Consider the following 16,517-nt stretch of genomic DNA (forward strand, 5'->3'; position numbering starts at 1 on the left):
AAAAATTTCCTCTTCTCGTCTTTTATTTCACAAAGTTTGTAATCAATAGGTGACTTTAATTCCCGGAATACTCTTCGCTTGCCTTTCCCCTTCCAATCGAGCCCCACAGACTGCGTCCAATCCGTGCGCGACCCTTCTCTGCAACCAACCTATCCCAGCGCGGCTCCTAGTGACGTCACACTCACACACACTGCGGCTGACAAAGCCTCGCGGCTAGTCTTCCTTCACTCAGCTCCTCTCGTAACAACTTCTTGCATGTATCGCGAGCTACCAAAAATATAAAACAGATCTGTCGGTTTACTACAGGAAGGGTAACACAATCGCTTCAGGACCTTAGGGATTTTTCACTAGCCTCGGCAGTTATTCCATCTTTCTCGGTCCCCACGTTCGCAAGCAAATCTGACCCGCAGACTGCTCTCAACTTGTCAGTGATCTATTCTAGTGCACTTAGAATTTTGTCAAAGCCCGAAGTCGAAGTTCCTTTCACTCCCTTAACACACGTACCGACCCGTTGACCACGCCCGATCAACCTACTAAACCGCCCAGACCACAACATAAAACAACATACTCCGGAGTCTCTTGACCTCGCAGGGCCCGTCTCAACAACAACAACCACGTGGACCTTTTTATGCACGAAGCGCCACACGCACATGAAGTTCGACGACTTCCCTACTCTCACACTCGGAGCCGCACCTCCGCTATTTCTATGAAGTTCGACGACTTCTCTACTTCTACACTCGGAGTCGCACCTCCGCTATCCTCTAAAAAGAAAAAAATTCCTCGCAACCTTCTCACACAATCTGCGGCAATAAGCTGTGCAAGCGCAAAACCCTAATTTCTCTCATACCATCACTAGTACCGCCAACGCCGATTCCACACCTCCGTTCTCTCCATTCGCAAGCTCCGAGATCCCGGGAAAGTCGCGGTGGACCTAGCCCATCATCATTTTCTCAATCAGTTTTATCCAAGAAAAACCTAATTCAGCTTCTCGAGAGGGATCTCAAAAGTCAAAACCGTTAATTCAACACCATGTACTTTAAGTGTACGAGGTCCCAAAAGACGAAACCGTCCTCTGCTACCATCTACTGATAGAGCGGTCCGTACTAATAATTTACCTGTATTCGGACGCTCTTTAGGCCGATGAATCTTTTGACTAAGTGGGACTCTCCGTACTCTATATCGGTCAATTTAATCAAATCAATAATCAATAGCGAACATAAGCAATGCCACGATCAACATAACACTTAACAATTAATCCAGAATACATTTTCGGCGAACCCTGACCTTTCAGTCAGGAATAACCACACCAGTTTATTCAAAGTTAGTGAATTTATTTCCCTATATTAACAAAGCTAGCACAATATAGATTTGTCTCAACACCAAATGATAAACGTAAATGAACATTAATAGCTGTCCATAGCGGCGAAACAAGTGCAATCTATGCAGCATTTGGATAACAAGGCATTCAATAATAGCAATGCAAATCACTAATACGATAATCTGTAATGAACTAATTGCATACATTTAGTCAGCATAACAAGGTCTCAAATTGCATCGTGCAACAAAAGGAATCCTCATCTAACCTCAAATTAGCATCGGCATGTAGGACTTCATGCAAAAACAATTTAGCAACATTAATTTGGAAAACTCCTGGCTAGGGATCTTATCAAAAATCAGCAGTTGGTTACCTAAAAGAAACACAATGCAATTTTACAATTTCCTTTCATATTTACCAATTACGATCAGCATACAAGGAAGTCTTCGTCTCGCAGGTACCGTTTCTCGATCAGCATGGGTACCGTTTCGATCAGCATGGGACGGGGCAAAGGGGCAGGGGTGGACGGGGCAATTGCCTCACGGCGGCAAGATAAAAGTACTACTTCATGCAAAGGGACAAATCAAAGTTAAAGTTCCTAGGGCAAGAATCATTTAAAATCTCTTTCTCTCGATTAGAGAAAGCATCAAAGTCTCTCAAAATGGCGTCGCAGCATGGGGGCCATAATAGCTACAAAATGGCGCAATGGGTGTAATGTCCGGGTAATGGCCGCTTTCTTCTCGTGCACCTGGTTTAAATAGACAACAGTTCAAATCCAGTAGGGTCTTCCATTGGAGGGTTCATAGGTTAGCTTCAAATTGTCCAATCAAAAACGACAGTTCTCAAGCTTTTACTTAAGCATACATTATCCTTGGAGACGAGTACGCAAGTTGCAACATTTTATACCAATTAACTCACTTTCAGAGCTTCCATTGTCCGCACCTGCAGATTGACCTTGGAGTGAGGAGAGAAATATGCCAGGCTGGCACGAAACCTTAAGATAAGCATGTGAACGATCTCAGTGGAAAAGTACAGCTTCAAGCAAAAATACACGTTTATTAGCACACTGGAAAAATACGAGCATCCAAACCGTGAGACCAGGCAACTAGGCCAAAGCCTCCACTAAAGTAATGCTAAGCTAAAACATTTCAAGCAAGCAAATCGTAGCACACGTTTATGATTATGTCGGATTAGTGCAATTCTAATACACCACGTTATATAAAGCACGCTTATAAATGTTGGCAAACTACTCTGAGGGCACATTTTGTCCCCGTACAATCTTTATTAGTTCGGTTAAAGTCACGCATGATTATTTCACACTACGTTTACGCGTTAATAAATGTAAAACCTTCATTTTCTGCTTCATCACATTCGACCCTTTTATGAGTTGGACCCTGAGGGACAAATAAGAAATCGAAACCAACGAGCATTGGTGACTGGGTATGATTCTCCTGGTTGATCCCTGTTTTGCAATGGATTTCCACACATAGATTGCAGTTGCTTTCCGCAGCTGACACCTCAGTGTGAAAGGAAAGGGAGCTCCCATAATTACGATGGGGCAGGAACTGCTATAGCTGTCTCCATCGGAATTAAGAGGCCACTCAGAAGGACGGCCTCAGTTCTTATGACCCTCTGATAAAAGTGTCTCATGAGAACTCCTGGTACATACAGAGGTATATTTACTCACCCATCATGCACCTCATACTGCAATCCTTCTAAACAGATCCTTTGAGAAAAACCAACATGTCCAAGCACCGTGCCACATTTACTGAGGCATGTCAAAAGATAGTGGAAGGCCTGGGCTCAGAACTTAACGGGGGCCCTCTGGGTGTTTCTTCCCCAAGGTATTAAATTATGTACTTCAAGGGAAGAGAAAACGCTGTTACTGTCACTATCTAGTGGTTTGTTCACACACGCTGCCTCTTTAGTAATGGAGGTAGCAGGCTTACTTGTACTTATAAAAAGATGAGTAAATGCTGCTTTGTGATGGCTCTACCTTAACTTCAACTACTCCCATCCAGTCCTGAAAGAAAAATATTGTTTCCTGCTATGGAGCTATGGAAGGATGGAAGGATGCAAGCTATCCAATCAGAAGATGGTAATCGTCCAGGGAAGGGGCAAACATAGGAAGGAAAGCCATTGACTAAAAAGCAAACAGACAAAAAAGTCAACCAAAGATAAGCAGTGTTCTGACCCGAAGCCCACTCTGTGTATTGGTATTGTACACAACAGAACTTTTAGCGGTCTGCTGTCGAAGACATCTGTGGGGGACATCAGAAAAGGAAATTTCCATGCACTGTAAATCTAAGAAAAATCTCAGAATAGATTTATATTACATGGGATTCAGCAATCCCTGCACAAACGGCTCTCTAAATTCTTTATGATTGGCTACATGTGAGACACCCAGTCACCGATTCTAAAGAAATGACATCAGAACTTAACTGTAATGAGGTATAACAGTTGAGTTGTGATGCAACAGAGCCAGCAACTGAGGTGAAAGGCAGGTCAGGTCACGAAGCACAGTTAAAGCAGCTGTTTAAAGCAACAAAAACAAAACATTGCTTTTCTTTCTTCTGCTGTATGTGTGTAGCTTACAGTGTCAAGCAGAAAGAACATGTTTATTTTTTGCCCTCCTTAGATAATTATAGATAAGTTAGAATCTTTTCCATCTTTCTACACATTCTGAGCTACTGAAGATTGTTTTTTTATGAACTGACTTGTATTGAACTGTTTCTAATATCTTTTTGCAACAAATATCTAAAAAGTTTTTGATTGTTTAGTTTTGCACTCGAAATTCTATTCTTATTCTTCTTTGGAAACACAATATAACAAATTAATAAAAGCAATCAATAATCAATAAACAATCAATAAGAATCAATAACTGAACACACCATGACCTTTCAGTCATGAATAACCACACCAGTTTCGTTAAGTGTTAAGAGATGTATTCCCTATTCGTTACAACCTAATATCATGTTTATTAGTCTCAATAGCAATAAGCATATCAAAACCACTATCATATGGCTCTCAGAAAAACAACTTAATCCATGCATAGATTATGATCATTAGAATTTAGCACATCATTAATATGAATAAACTTAGCAGAGTCTCATTAGTACATTATTCAACAAAGCAAGAATTCATTCATTTGTCTATTTGCGTCAGATATTAATGAACACCTTAAACTAACCACAAATTAGCATTAGCATGTTGGGCTTCATGCAAAACATTTAGTAAACACGAATTTAGAAAACATCTAAACTAAAGCCTCTATCGAAAGAGCAGTTGGTAACTAGAAAGGAAAGGCAAACAGACAAATTCACAATTTGTATCAGATAGTTACCCATCCAAGGGGTCAGCAAGCAGCGTCAGTCTTCGTCCTCAGGACATCAGGTCATCAGCATCAGGCAGATTTGACGGGACAAAGTCTCAAGACAGCATAGCTAAGAACAGATCACTTCCCTCTTATGGAGGAGAAGATAGAAACAGGCATAGATGGGTAGAGGATGGTTTAGAAGAGGCAAACCAGCAAAAGTCTCTTGGAAAAGTCGAATGGCAAAAGTCACAGCGAATAATGGGCTAATTTCTCCTTGTGTCACGCAGTTAAATCAAAACTGTCTAACTATTCCCTAATTCCTCATTGGATAACTTTTGGTGCATTGGTATCTCCATCCAATCGCAAGGTAAGTCCCTTACTAGAATTTTCCTCAATTTGCAGTTCTCATGTCACTCATTGGTCCAGGTTATTGACGTCTCCACCGTTTGGAAAGTCAGGTAGGAAAAAGTTACACTTCGCGCTCCTGTCAGTGACTTCATTGTCTTCTCCCTGGGAAACTAACCTTGTATTTGTTACGAATTACACTGTTGCATCCAGCAAGAACATGCCTTGAGCAAGTCGGTTCTCATGAGAAAGAATTTACTACGGTTACACACACATGGCTTCTGGAAAAGTACAGCTTCGTGTCCTTCAGCAAAACAGCACATTACACGTTGGAAAAAGCAATTCGAATATGAGGCCAGGCAGCTAGGCCCAAGCTCTTATTAACTTAAACCCATTTTAATTAATAAAGCAAACTCTTAACATATAACCTAAAGTATATATATTAGTACAAATTTCAAACATTAGTGCATAACATTTCATCATTAATAATCATTTTCATTAGTCTGCGTGTACATTGGTAGCCACTCCCCGTGGGCACATTTTAGATGCGTGCATTATTTCATTAAGTTAGCACATTTCTATGCGGCTTTATCACACATTATATTTCAAGCTTCGTATTAATATTGCTTTTAAAACTACACACTCCAACAATCTCTCTTTCATATGGAAGAGCTACACACCATGTTTTTAAGTGGTTTGTTAGTGTAACCATGTATTGTATAGGTTAAAGGACCCCCTGTTGTCTATTATAAGAATATTGCAAGTTACCTCAGAGTTCTATAACCTATCAAGGAAATTGTTTTTTCATTCTTCTGTACGGTTATGGTACTCCTCAGTGAATTGCAATATCCTTATAATGAACAGCAGGGGCTACTTTGTCCCTTATATAATTATAACCCTTGGCAAAATGCATTTACAAAGTGGAAAGCATGCAGTACATATTATGATATCTCGTTTGCATTAATGGATAACAATGCATAATGTGTGTGATTTGCATTAAACAATTATGATATTTATGTGTATTTTTTGTCAATATAAATGTACTTTTCGATGTGGATGGTGCCACATGTTTAACAGGAGTAAGTCTGAGGGCACCAAGAACCAAGAACACTTGGCGTTGTCCATGATAAGCAGTAGGCATGTTAGACGTTTTTTGCAGGGCCCTAGTCAAAAATGTCATGTGGTGCCCCATAGAAGGAGCACCTGTTTCTGTTTGAAAACATGTCTTCCAGGGAAAAGGTAAAAAGTCAGTTCCAGCATCTGGCACCTTCTTGTGGTATTACTTAAATTTGATACTGTGCCATTAATAAACATGGCAGGTTTGCTTAACAATTCATAGACAAATGCTGGTGAAGGAGTGTGGTATCTTGAAGCACAAGTCTTAGGGAAATTATGCCACTTATGCCCCCTCCTTTTGATGGCCCTGATAAGGAGTAGTCAATTCTGGCAGCAGCTAATCGCAAGCTCTGTGCAGCTGAAAGAGCTAGACTGGCTGTTAAGGTGCCACAACTTTATGGGGGAGGAAATAAATGTGGGGTACAGGACCCTCTTTTCTCATCTCCAGGTCTTCAACTGGAGCTCTGGGATATCTGGGCACCAGTCACACCATCTTTAGTACCTGCTTTTATTTTCACCTTTAGAGGAGGAAGGCAATTGGAATGGAAGTCTCTCTGTAATCAAGGGAGAGGGATTTCTAATCAAATGTTGCTTTCTCTCCCGTGCAGTACATGCACATAAATAATTTAAGATGCTGGTAGAGCTGCGGATGGGTTTCTGACATGTACACAGCTGCCACGTTTTCAGACTCTTGTGTGAGATTTCCATGTTTTGCAAGACTTTCAAATACCAGACCAGTGACACTTCGAGTGATTCTGTCCCACAAGTAGTTATGCCCATGTAATGAGAACATCTTCAGAAAAGATAGAGGGAGCTGTGTCGCTATGCTTCTTAAACATGAATGTGGGGGGGCATGCTCTGGCAACGAGCGCGAATGGTGCTTGCTGAACGAGCTCCACACGCCTGAGAACTAAGAGGGGATGGCGGCGATACTGAGGACGTGGGGAAGACCCCCATTTTTTCCCCCATGTACCATCAAGTCGGCAGAGGTTTTCCGGCTGCTCGTCCGAGTTGGATAGGCACCCGGCAGGGTTAGGAGCTCCCAAAGAAGGCCGCTCCCGCCCTCAGGCCAAGCAGCCCGCGGGCTCCCTTTGTCACCACCCGAGGAGGCTTGCGGCGGCCTACATTGTCACCGGCTGTTGCGAGACTGCCGGGACCTGTGGACTGCTGTCCCCTACCCCATTGGGCAAGACATAAGGAGGATCGGGGTGTGAGGGGAGGGTGTCCTGCTGCCCACCGCCCCTCTCTGCATGCGACACTGGCTCCATCACGCTTGCAGCAGTATGACTGGACTGAGGAGAGACAGCCGCTCACTGCATACCGCCTACGCCCCAAACAGTGAGTGGGCTACGGAGGCCTTGTTGGACTGTGCCATCAAACGGGGCTCCACGCACCTAGCACTACTGGTGTCGGCGGCCTCCTGGGCGCCTCACCTGCTGCTTGTACTAGCAGTTTGTATGCGGCTGGTGACCCCCACCATTGTGCTTTCCCCTTCCTTGACTGAGAGGGGGGCCCTGTACCCTACATGCCCTGAGAAGGCCCCTCTAGGACAGAGCAGGGGGTCTTGCGGAACGCTGTGGAGAACCTACCTCAGAGGGACCATCCTGTTGCACATGGGCAGACCGCCGTGCGGGTGGTCCGGTGACTTGCCATTCCCTACTGGCCATCTCTGTGGCCCTCCTCCAAAATCCCCATAATGCCAGCACTCCAGGGACACTAGAGAGCCTGGAGGAGGAGGGATGAGTATGGTGGCATCTCATCTGTACTCTGGCCCTGTTTCCTACACCGAGGGGAAGGTATTGGGCCATCCGCTTTCTCCCACCTAGGTATCCCAGAACGCCCCTTAATGACTGAGGGCACACCCCTCCTTTTCCTCTGCTGATCTTCATTGATGACCTGGGGGAGTGTCACCACGAGCCGGATGCCACAACCCATGGGAAGCCTCTGCCCATCCAAGAATCTGGAACACAGCCTACCACATCGGATGTCCTCAAGGGACAATATCCACTTACTTGCTTGCATCCTATTAGGCCCGGGACCTCACCACAAGGATGACTGCTCCACTTGGCTGCGCCTCTGAAGCAAGGCTGACCCACCACTGCTCCCCCAGTGCCATGAGAGGAGCTGGGCAGCTCAGTCTGTCGTCGAACGCCGGCACATCTGGACATTGGGAGCCCCTAAGCTCCTGCACAGATTGCGGGGCCTTGCGACTACCGTACTGTCCACCAACATTTAACGCATATTCTCTACTGCTCAACAGGAGGTGGGTAATCCACTGACCACGGGCATCCCCTAATCAGCCCTCAGTCCCTCCTTTATTGGGGACAGGAACTTGACCTTATTATGCCCACAGATAAACCCAATGGTAAACCGGCTTGCCAACTATTATTCTCCAAAGTGCTAGCCCATCACAAACCCGGGTCCTTGTTGCAACCAATATCAGTGCCTAAAGTCCCGGCCACCCACACTGCAGCCCAGCCAGACCCAACGATGGAGCATATCCTGCAGGAAGTAATAGCAGTGGGCCAACACTTGGGAGGCATGGACAGCAAGATCTCAGAGCTGGCAGCAGATTCTCGCTCTATCCATGCTGACATTGCTGGCTTTCATGACAAACTAACTGGCCTGGACCACCGCATCTCCCTAGTACAGGACAAGCTCAATGCGCCATCACCCGTTGACAAAGAACTGCAATACCTTAGGGATAAACTGATGGACCTTGAGGACAGAAGCCGAAGGGATAATGTGCATTTTTTGGATTTCCTGAATGGGCCGAGGGCGAAGATGTTAAGGCCTTTCTCAGAGAAGTCCTCCCAACTCTTACAGGCCTCATGTTCTCCTCCCCACTGGAACTTCAACGGGCGCATAGGATGGGGCACCCTCGTCAAGATCTTCATGGAAGGCCACACCCATCATAGCATACTTCCTCAGACATGAGCAGGTGCAGCAATTGCTGGCGGCAGCCAGCTCTTATAGTCCTTATGACTATGAGGGCCATACACTGCGGATAGCTCATGATTTTTCACGGGACATGAATGAGAAATGGAAAGCCTTCCAGTCCCTGCACACACAGCTCCAACAGTTAGACATCAAGTTATGTCTCTTTGAGCTGGCCTGGATGCGGATAACCAAGGATGGCCGATCCCAAGATTTTCTCACTCCTCTGGAACTCCGCCGCTTCTTGGATCACCTTCTCGCCCAGCTGATGGACCACTCTTCCCAGGATGCCTGGGCTGACCAATTGCTACATGGGGCACTCTCCGCTACCTCTGCCCATAATAGCCGATTGCACACTGGTGAACACCAGAAGCGAGACAGACTTCTGGATAGACTGCATGGAATCCAAGAAGGCAGGGAGACAGCTCTGCAGGCAGTGGTGACACTCACACAGGAACAGGGCAGAGACAAGTCCATATCCCAGGTGAAACCTTCTTACAGAGGACTGAACTGGCTCCCTTGCCTGCATGGCCATGTCTGCCTCGCTAGATCTGACTTTGGTGGTCCACTCCGATGATGTGCCTGGTAGACGGCTGAGTATAGCACTGCTGTGCGCACTGTGCTGGTGTCTGTCCACCTTCAACCATTAGGTTACCCAGGAGCCTGCCCCAAAGGGGACACGCTGGGGACCCCTAGATGATTCTTCTTGCCCTCCGCACGAGGTCTGGGCTTGCCAGCACTTGTTGGGTTGTTGGTCCCCATGTCCACATCTCGCCCCTGACCCCCATATTGCCACACTACCACCTGAAATTTGCATGTCATTCTATGCGTTTGATTGTTACACTGTTTTGTTTGATTGCGTCTGTTTCACCGTTGATGTATTCTTATAGTGCTGCAGTGTGCAGTGCTGTGTTGGTCTGCCACACTATGCCTGGGCTTCCTGAGGGTCCGCATGACCAATGTTTGCCCTATATACACCTGCTACACACCCACTATGACTCTGCCATGTATTCTGCCACCGTCCCTCTTGATACATACTTCAGCTGCCCACACAAGGCCTAGGGGCAACAACCGTATTCGCTGCCATCCCTGCTCACCCTGCAATCCCCCCCTCCTCCTGGTTGCACCTCACCCCCCCCCACACCCTCCACTTGACACTCCCTTCTCATCCTCTCCTATAGCCTGGGAACCCTGGCCCACGTCACTGCATCCCCCGAGCATGCTTGGTCTCCACTGTTTCCACCTCGATATGCTCCCTGACACCCGGGGCCCAAGTCACCCCCTGCAGTATTCCATACCCCTGCCACACTACCACTATGGTTTCATATTCATGTTTTCCTTCCACTGGCTGTCCCTTCCTCACCAAGTGTGGGGTCCTCCGGTGTGCGAGAAGCGCAAACTTAGACCAGCCGCTAGCAGTTTCTGGCCCATGCCAGGGTTTCCCTTGCCTCAGAGTCTCTCTTTTGCTCTCCCTCCCCTATCTGTGTCCTCTTCCTCTTTCTCCCATTCTTCCTGCTACCTCCCTCCTCTCCTCCCTCCATCTGTCCTCGTTTGAAGCTACACATATGCATCAGTAGGCACATGCACCCACATTTGTTTTGTGACCGAGGGTCCCCTCCTCAAAGCCCTTGCCCGTCTACCTCTCCCTCCTTCCATTTCCTCTCTCCTACCTAGCCCCTTGGGGTCCTCCACCACCCCTTTGCAGCATGCCTATCTCATCACCCTTGTGATGTCTCATCTAGGTACTACAACTCTGTCCACATTGTCCATGATCTCCTGGAATGTTAATGGCCTCACACATTACATTAAACAGGGAAAAGATCCTGGCCTATCTTCAATTCCAGAGGATGGATGTTGCTCTCTTACAGTAAACCTACCTTTGATATACTGAATCTGAGAAACTGCGACGCGATTGGGTGGCACCCAGCAGTTGTCCAGTAACTCAGACTCTGGACTCTGGTCAGTCCTGGAAATGCAGGGTCGCATTCCTAATAAGTCGATTGTTGCCCCTTTCTATCCTTAAAACGTGGACGGACCCAGACAGCTGTTATATACTCGCTAAAGTCAAGATCAGTGACCAGGTTTTGTGCCTAGGTTGCGTTTATGTACTGGTGGGAAATAAGCGCTCCTTCTTTCTCCAGTCCCACCCCCTCCTCACCGAAATTGAGACCACACATTTTCTCCTAGGCGGTGATTGGAACCTGGCTTCAGACCCGGTTCTTGACCGTACTGTCTCCTTGGATCGCTGTACGCAGCCGATAAAGCCCTGATGGCTGACGTCCTGTCGGACAACAGCTTGACGGACCACTGACGCCTCACCCACCCTACAGATCGGGAATACACTTTATATGACACTGGTATATGAGACCCACTCCCAGTTCACTATTTCCTGATATCCCATAGGACAGTGGCCTTCGTCCGGGACTCTTGTATCTTAGTGGCCGCTCTCTCAGATCACTCCCCCATCCTCCTCGCCCTATCCTTGGGGCTTCGACGCCCAGGGCGGAAACCTTGGCGATTACAGAGCTCCTGCTAACGCGCCCGCAAGGAAAAGCATAACTGTGATCCCACGTTACTACTTACCCAGACGACAATAAAGGCTCAGTCTCCTCGGGCAGAGTCTTATGGGCTGCGGCCAAGACCACAATCCGGGGCCAGCTAATGCAGGACACAGCAATTGCTAATGCCCAAAGGTGTACCAAAGAGGCAGCCCTGGAGAGTGCGAAATCAACCCTCACGCGTCTATACTCCACCGTCTCGCCTTGAAAGGGCTAAGATGGATCTCAATGCCCTCTTTACAGCTCAGGCAGAGTACACCCTCCAAAGAATGAAGAGTCGCCACTATGAACATGGGGAGAAGGTGGGCTGCCTTCTGGCTGCCCAATTGAGACAGCAATAGGCAGCTCTAGCATACCGGCCATTCAGTCTTCGACTGGGGACACCCTTACGTGACCCCAGGATATCAACAACAAATTTGTGACCTTTTATAGGTCCCTTTATACTTCTGAAACTACGGAAGACCCCGCTCGCCTATCAGCTTTCCTCTCAGACATTCCTCTGCCCCGACTTAATGCGGACGGCAGGAGTCTGCTGGACGGTGAAATCAGTAAGGATGAGATCGGCCAAGTTATCTCCAAACTCTTCTACTATAAGGCACCGGGAGAAGACGGATTCCCAGACGAATTTTACAAGTGGGGGGGGGGAAAAGGTTGTTCCTCCCTGCACAAGGCTTTCCGGGACGAGGCGACTACTGGCAGCTTAGACTCCATCTCTAATAAGGCAACCATTACCGTACTCCCCAAACAGGGATAGGACCCTCTGCTCTGCAGCAGTTACCGGCCCATATCTTTCCTGAACGGAGATATTAAAATCCTGACCACAATACTGGCGACCCACCTATGCAAGGTCATTCCATCCCTTATATATCACATGCAGATTTGTGTCCTAACGATCATCTCGAAACCATCTTCGCAACTTAGCGCATACTCTGTGGTCGGCACAGGATTTACAGGACGAGGCCCTGGCTTTATCCCTGGACGCTGAGAAAGCGTTTAACAGGATCGAGTGGTGGTACCACTTCGAGGTCCTGCGTCATTTTGATTTAGGTGATGGCTTCATAACCAAGGTCTGCTGGCTCTACGATTCCCTCAAGGCACATTTAACTGTGGTGACTTTGTGTCGGACCCTTGTCCCATCGAACGCGGGACACAACGAGGTTGCTCATTATTGCCGTTCCTGTTCCTGTTAGCTATGTAACTGCTAGCCACTGCTATCCCCAGTACCGCGACATTATCGAGGGTCCCACTTCCGAGTGGCACTTCTACCATCTACCTATATGCGGATGACATCCTACTCACACTCACGGACCTCCCACACTCCATCCCAAGCCTGCGAGGTGTCCTCGACGCCTTGGCTGCCCTCTCCACCTATAGGTAAACTGGGATAAAAGTGAGGCACTGCCTCTGTCTTGTACTACCATAAACGACGGCCATAGCGGTCCTGCTGGTTCGGTGGATGTCCTCCTGCCTTAAGTATCTGGGGCTATAGATCAACAGAGGACTGGACTGCATGAGTGAGGATAACTTCAACCCACTGCTCACGCACACCAAACTGCATTTCTCCAAACTGTCCCAACTGGGCATCTCCCTCTTGGGGAGAGTACAGGTGGTCACATGGTGATACTGCCCTGTTTTATGTATGTCTTAAGTATGCTTCCCATGCTGGTTTCCCTTTCTGTTTTATGCTACATTGACAGGGGGATCCCTTTCTTTGTTTGGGGATCCTCCTGACCCCATCTGACCACAGCCAAACTGCTGGCCCACCGTTCTTGTGGTGGCCTGCCTTCAGTAGAAACATATACATTATTGTTACACCTTTCACAGCTCGCGTATATGCTCCCTGGAACGAGTGACCCACTGCAATGGGCCAGAACGGAACGGACCTTACTACACTATCGTCAGGGATCAACCCCACTCTATGGGGACGGGAAAACTGGTAAACAACCTGTCAATCCTATGGTACAAGCAATGGTGAAATCCTGGAGGCGTGCCCACACTATGCTTGGAGTGCACGCCCATCATCACGACTACAGCCCCCCAGGGGGTAACACCAAGCTACAGGTTGGGGGGCGATGCTAGACTGGAGGATTTAGCGAGCAGCAGGCATCACCCACCTAGGCCAGGTGATAGCCGACGGTGACTTGAAACCCTTTGCCACGCTCCACAAAGAATATAATTACCCCTCGCAACAAGCATGGAGATATGCCCAGCTACCGCACTGCCTTATCTGCAGGTTAGGGCTCCATTCTTGGTCCCTACAGTCCTCACTGATAGTCTCCTATTCATTGTTACACTTATATTCTCTTTGCCCATGTGGTATGCTGTATCCCCCTTCCCTTCTTCTTGTGATTTTCTCTAACACAAGAATTGCAAAACAAACAAAAAAATATTAATGTGAATGGATGGTTATTTTCCTACATAACCTGAAGAGACGTTTTCATTTAAATGATGCACCGCAATACATATAAATAAAGTGCAGTTGGATGTAACGTTTTTAAGCAAGCTATATTTAATCATTGTTTTAAAAGTATGTTTATGTTGTAATGTTTTAGAAGTATTATTCTATAAAATCATTTTGTATTTCATCATAAGCAGTATATAGAATTAATTTAAACTGAAAGTATATTCACGTTTCGTTAGCTTGGCTGGAGTAAAGGCCACATTTTTTCTGTGTCTAAACTTTAACGTGAAGCTTGCTGTTGCATGTTTTTCTACAAGCTGCAGATGTTAGGATCTGAGACCGAATTAATGAGGAGCCCATTGTGCTCGAGAGATAAGATCTGTGAGAAGCGCCACAAGGACAAAAGGAGTAACCTGGGGTGATGGTCGTAACTTTTCTGAAACTCCTGAAAGTGTGAGGGTGTACAAGATCAATGCAGAAGGCTTAAGAAGGCTCCACAAAGTTAAAGTGTCAATTAATTTTAATTTAAATACTTGTTTTCCAGTAAGGATGTTTTTGCAATGATGTAAGCCTATGGAAGTATTGAGATTTAAGTGTGGTTTAGCTAGTGGAAGAGCCAGATCCCCTTTGTCCTTTGCTGAGAGCAGACCCTGCTGAGATAAATCTCTTAGGGGGTCATTCCGACCCCGGCGGGCGGTGGGCGACGCCCGCCAGAAGACCGCACCGCGGTCAAATGACAGCGGCGGTCATTCTGACTTTCCCGCTGGGCGGGCGGGCGACCGCCAAAAGGCCGCCCGCCCGCCCAGTGGGAAAGCCCCAGCAACGATGAAGCCGGCTCCGAATGGAGCCGGCGGAGTTGCTGGTGTGCGACGGGTGCAGTGGCACCCGTCGTGATTTTCAGTGTCTGCTTTGCAGACACTGAAAATCTGAATGGGGCCCTGTTAGGGGGCCCCACGACACCCGTTCCCGCCAGCCTACACCGCCAGGAACAGGCTGGCGGGAAGGGGGTCGGAATCCCCATGGTGGTGCTGCTTGCAGCGCCGCCGTGGAGGATTCCCTGGGGCAGGGGAAAACCGGCGGGAAACCGCTGGTTCCCCTTTTCTGACCGCGGCTTTACCGCCGCGGTCAGAATTGCCCCAGAAGCACAGCCAGCCTGTTGGCGGTGCTTCCTCCGTCCCCGGCAGGGTCGGAATGACCCCCTTAGACTTAGATTCTCATGAGTAGGTACTTACTAAAAGATGCCTACACATACTACTCCTGTATGGGAACCCCCTCTAAATTTGGGAAATGGTGCTCAGGGAAGTGATTTCGCACCTGAGGTAACTAGAACCATTAGTGTGAAGGAAATAGATGAATCGGTGCAATTTTTCAACTGAAGCACTCCATCTAAAGAGAGTACAAGTACAGAAGTGACTCAGGGAACAATTCCATCAACACCAAAAGAATAGAAAAGACTGACAGTAGATTTAGATGCAATGTTTGTTGGAAACCTTGGTCTACAACAATTAGAGACTTACCAAGAAGATGAGCTTGCATTTATCTGTAGGGACATCACTAAGCGAGCAAGCAAAGTTCATGATAGGTTGACTGAATTGGCTCAGAAATATGAGGTTGATTTAAATAAGACTAAGGGTCTGCAGAGAAGCTATCGAGTGAGTTTCAGTAAGAAAAACATTTCTGAAGTAAAAACTGAATTGAAAACTCAGATTAAAGAACTAATTCAGAATATTAGAAAATGGAATAAGCTAGATAAGTGGGAGATTAAATGGGCAAAAAAGAAAGTAAAGAAACCTTCAGGTGAGCCGCCTCCAAGTGGAGCAGAGGGGAGGTGTTACAAACTTCCCCCTGAGAGAAGTGCCTGATGGAGACTATGTACATGTGCCGTGGAGTAGAAGTGACCTTGCATCATTTACCAATGATTTACCAAAAGTACGAGAACAGTTAGTGGAATGGTATAAACAGATCGAAAAGTTTTTGAAAATCTCGCAGGTGTTAGGGGTTGATTTGAACACGTTGTTTGACATTGTTGTTCTGAGTGACTTGCGGACGGAATTTAAGATAGCTGTTCGGTGGCTTGAAACGGAATGAACTAGAAATCCGACAACTAAGGCTCCTTCACCACTGGCTATGAAGAATTGTCAGGAGGTCATGACATTCCTGAAAAGAAAAGTGTCTCCTCAGGATATTGATTGGGTGAAGATTGATCAAACGCCTCAAGAACAGAAGGAGTTGATTCATGCTTACTATGATAGATTAGTGCAGGCATTTAAACAGTACAGTGGTATGGCGACATTAGAAACAAAGGATATGGGACATTTTGTGTCAAGGTTTGTGGCAGGATTGCGGAAATAAATGAGCCTCATGATTCAGCAGCATTTGATTTGTTGGCAGAACAAGTCAATTGATGAGATTTTGCGGTATGCCAAGTATTGTCATGATGAAATAGAGATGAAGCAGAAAAGGTTAAAGGAAAAGCTGATGCTTGCCCAGATGAAAGCAACCCAAATAACCAGCCAGATACCCATAGCT

The sequence above is a fragment of the Pleurodeles waltl genome, chromosome 4_2 (genome assembly GCF_031143425.1).
Source record: "Pleurodeles waltl isolate 20211129_DDA chromosome 4_2, aPleWal1.hap1.20221129, whole genome shotgun sequence".
Classification (NCBI taxonomy): Eukaryota; Metazoa; Chordata; class Amphibia; order Caudata; family Salamandridae; genus Pleurodeles; species Pleurodeles waltl.